We start from the raw sequence: 4,529 nt of genomic DNA on the forward strand, positions 1-4,529 counted from the left end.
GCCTTAACCTAACCTGTATTGCGCCTTAACCTAACCTGTATTGCGCCTTAACCTAACCTGTATTGCGCCTTAACCTAACCTGTATTGCGCCTTAAACTAACCTGTATTGCGCCTTAACCTAACCTGTATTGCGCCTTAACCTAACCTGTATTGCGCCTTAACCTAACCTGTATTGCGCCTTAACCTAACCTGTATTGCGCCTTAACCTAACCTGTATTGCGCCTTAACCTAACCTGTATTGCGCCTTAACCTAACCTGTATTGCGCCTTAACGTAACCTATATTGCGCCTTAACGTAACCTATATTGCGCCTTAACGTAACCTATATTGCGCCTTAACGTAACCTATATTGCGCCTTAACGTAACCTATATTGCGCCTTAACGTAACCTATATTGCGCCTTAACGTAACCTATATTGCGCCTTAACGTAACCTATATTGCGCCTTAACGTAACCTATATTGCGCCTTAACGTAACCTATATTGCGCCTTAACGTAACCTATATTGCGCCTTAACGTAACCTATATTGCGCCTTAACGTAACCTATATTGCGCCTTAACGTAACCTATATTGCGCCTTAACGTAACCTATATTGCGCCGTAACGTAACCTATATTGCGCCTTAACGTAACCTATATTGCGCCTTAACGTAACCCACGTTGCGCCGTAACGTAACCCACGTTGTGCCGTAACCCGACACACGTTGGGCCTTAACCCGACACACGTTGGGCCTTAACCCGACACACGTTGGGCCTTAACCCGACACACGTTGGGCCTTAACCCGACACACGTTGGGCCTTAACCCGACACACGTTGGGCCTTAACCCGACACACGTTGGGCCTTAACCCGACACACGTTGGGCCTTAACCCGACACACGTTGGGCCTTAACCCGACACACGTTGGGCCTTAACCCGACACACGTTGGGCCTTAACCCGACACACGTTGGGCCTTAACCCGACACACGTTGGGCCTTAACCCGACACACGTTGGGCCTTAACCCGACACACGTTGGGCCTTAACCCGACACACGTTGGGCCTTAACCCAACACACGTTGGGCCTTAACCCAACACACGTTGGGCCTTAACCCAACACACGTTGGGCCTTAACCCAACACACGTTGGGCCTTAACCTGCTCTGTAATTGTCATACGACGCGTTAAATTAGTGTAGTGTTGCCTAACTGCAACCCCCGCAATATAGTTTGCTACTCGCACTGCCCGGTCCCCAGTGTATCGCTTCATGTTAAACACCTTGCAGCTATACACTAATGTGGATGGCAGCAGGACGTACATGCTCAATGCCCTTTGCAGTTGTTCATTGGCATTTGCAGTTGTTCATTGGCATTTGCAGTTGTTCATTGGCATTCGCATGGCGAAGCACTTAGCCTACGCTGTGGTACGGCCTGTGTCAACTGTCCGCTGATGTTGTACGTCCAAATCACACACTGTACTGCACATTGGTCCTCATGTACTGAATGATACATCGTGGTACATGTGACCGTACAACGACTGCGCCAACAACGGCGAACCATGCGGTCCAAATGTTGTGCACTCAGCTACGTGTCGTCGCCCTATAAGAGCTGGATTGCAGTGTGGTATGCCCTGGATGGCGATCAGCATGAGCCGTCTGTTGATGTAGTGGCGCGTGTTGTCAGACGTAGTCGTCTCTTCTCACACACCGTGATAGCATGGTGCACTGCGTTCCACATCTGCGACATGCGACAGAGGCCGGTTGACAGTCGTTCGCGCAATGGACATCGCATACGTACGGGGGCCACCTTCCACGTGTTCGCGAAGCGTGCACATGTTGTTGCGTGTATGTGGGCAGACATAGTGTGTCGTGACACCTGACACAGGCATGCAACAATCGTTGAATTTGCAAATGGCGATGGACGCCTACGTTTGCTGGTGACGTTACGCAAATGAACAACTGGTAAACCGTTGTGGTGCGGTTGTTCTCGCTAGAGGTGAATCAGTGATGGCGACGATCGGTTGAGCTACCAACCGGTTGTTCCAGCGATACCCACCATGCCCACGAACGTGAATGGCATCTGGGTGTGAAGCGATACGCGGCGGTGGCTGGGTGGGACCGTCCCCGGCCGGTGAGGGGGGGCCTCCCGGCGTGCTGGCCGCGCGGTGCGTGGGCGCACGCGCTACAGCCGGCTGGTGGGGGCGGCCAGTGGCAGGCGCGCCGGCCGACGGAGGCGGCAGGCGGCGCAGCTGCGCGCCGGCGCACCCTGCACGCGGCGCCGTGCGGCCAAAGTAGGTCCTCGCGGGCCCGGTGCGAAGCGCGGTGGACATCTGCAGTGTGCTGGTCCGATTGAGGACTGTGTGCGCTGAGGATGCGCCGCCGCCCGGCGCTCGGCGCCGCGACGCCGTCTGCTGCTCGGTCGCCTCTGCGGTTCTCGCAGGTGGTTTGTATCGCAGCTGTGCGGACGTGTTGGCGCGTGCGCTGTGCTGGGAGAGTTCGCTTCGGCACCCAAGTGGGGCTTTTGTCCTTCTGTGGCGCTGGCGTTGGAGCTGCCGGTCACCGTAGGTGGCGCGTGTTGTCTCCCGCCGGCAATGCCACGACAGCACGCTCCCGGGCCTCTGTCGGCAGCGGCAAGCTCAGTTGGGAGCACGGGTGGTCGCACCTAAAGCGTCTACTCGCCAAACTCCGGGCGATTGCGCCTCTCTCGAACCCGACCAAGTACTTAGGACGGCGCTGCGCGCCGCCGGGACCTGAGAGGGTTTCGAGGTGTATGGTGCAGGGGAGCTCAGCCTCCTCCTGTTTGCAGAATAATTGAGCGGACGCTTGCGTGTTCGCGCGGGCCCCCGGGACACACTCCCGGGCGGCCGGCTGCTCAGCTCTAGTTGACGCAGCTCCCTGGTTGATCCTGCCAGTAGTCATATGCTTGTCTCAAAGATTAAGCCATGCATGTCTCAGTACAAGCCGCATTAAGGTGAAACCGCGAATGGCTCATTAAATCAGTTATGGTTCCTTAGATCGTACCCACGTTACTTGGATAACTGTGGTAATTCTAGAGCTAATACATGCAAACAGAGTCCCGACCAGAGATGGAAGGGACGCTTTTATTAGATCAAAACCAATCGGTCGGCTCGTCCGGTCCGTTTGCCTTGGTGACTCTGAATAACTTTGGGCTGATCGCACGGTCCTCGTACCGGCGACGCATCTTTCAAATGTCTGCCTTATCAACTGTCGATGGTAGGTTCTGCGCCTACCATGGTTGTAACGGGTAACGGGGAATCAGGGTTCGATTCCGGAGAGGGAGCCTGAGAAACGGCTACCACATCCAAGGAAGGCAGCAGGCGCGCAAATTACCCACTCCCGGCACGGGGAGGTAGTGACGAAAAATAACGATACGGGACTCATCCGAGGCCCCGTAATCGGAATGAGTACACTTTAAATCCTTTAACGAGTATCTATTGGAGGGCAAGTCTGGTGCCAGCAGCCGCGGTAATTCCAGCTCCAATAGCGTATATTAAAGTTGTTGCGGTTAAAAAGCTCGTAGTTGGATTTGTGTCCCACGCTGTTGGTTCACCGCCCGTCGGTGTTTAACTGGCATGTATCGTGGGACGTCCTGCCGGTGGGGCGAGCTGAAGGCGTGCGACGCGCCTCGTGCGTGCTCGTGCGTCCCGAGGCGGACCCCGTTGCAATCCTACCAGGGTGCTCTTGAGTGAGTGTCTCGGTGGGCCGGCACGTTTACTTTGAACAAATTAGAGTGCTTAAAGCAGGCAAGCCCGCCTGAATACTGTGTGCATGGAATAATGGAATAGGACCTCGGTTCTATTTTGTTGGTTTTCGGAACCCGAGGTAATGATTAATAGGGACAGGCGGGGGCATTCGTATTGCGACGTTAGAGGTGAAATTCTTGGATCGTCGCAAGACGAACAGAAGCGAAAGCATTTGCCAAGTATGTTTTCATTAATCAAGAACGAAAGTTAGAGGTTCGAAGGCGATCAGATACCGCCCTAGTTCTAACCATAAACGATGCCAGCCAGCGATCCGCCGCAGTTCCTCCGATGACTCGGCGGGCAGCCTCCGGGAAACCAAAGCTTTTGGGTTCCGGGGGAAGTATGGTTGCAAAGCTGAAACTTAAAGGAATTGACGGAAGGGCACCACCAGGAGTGGAGCCTGCGGCTTAATTTGACTCAACACGGGAAACCTCACCAGGCCCGGACACCGGAAGGATTGACAGATTGATAGCTCTTTCTTGATTCGGTGGGTGGTGGTGCATGGCCGTTCTTAGTTGGTGGAGCGATTTGTCTGGTTAATTCCGATAACGAACGAGACTCTAGCCTGCTAACTAGTCGCGTGACATCCTTCGTGCTGTCAGCGATTACTTTTCTTCTTAGAGGGACAGGCGGCTTCTAGCCGCACGAGATTGAGCAATAACAGGTCTGTGATGCCCTTAGATGTTCTGGGCCGCACGCGCGCTACACTGAAGGAATCAGCGTGTCTTCCTAGGCCGAAAGGTCGGGGTAACCCGCTGAACCTCCTTCGTGCTAGGGATTGGGGCTTGCAATTGT

General features: G+C 54.5%; 1 non-coding gene across 1 annotated transcript in view; it reads left to right on the forward strand.

Moving 5' to 3' along the window:
• Nucleotides 1–2,862: 2,862 nt before the first annotated feature.
• The window catches only part of LOC126434980 (small subunit ribosomal RNA), a 1,910-nt gene continuing 243 nt past the window's right edge, over nucleotides 2,863–4,529 (forward strand). The window contains exon 1 of the ribosomal RNA XR_007579637.1: nucleotides 2,863–4,529. This exon is cut by the window's right edge and continues 243 nt beyond it. This is a non-coding gene — a ribosomal RNA (small subunit ribosomal RNA).

The sequence above is a fragment of the Schistocerca serialis genome, unplaced genomic scaffold (genome assembly GCF_023864345.2).
Source record: "Schistocerca serialis cubense isolate TAMUIC-IGC-003099 unplaced genomic scaffold, iqSchSeri2.2 HiC_scaffold_1196, whole genome shotgun sequence".
Taxonomy (NCBI): domain Eukaryota; kingdom Metazoa; phylum Arthropoda; class Insecta; order Orthoptera; family Acrididae; genus Schistocerca; species Schistocerca serialis.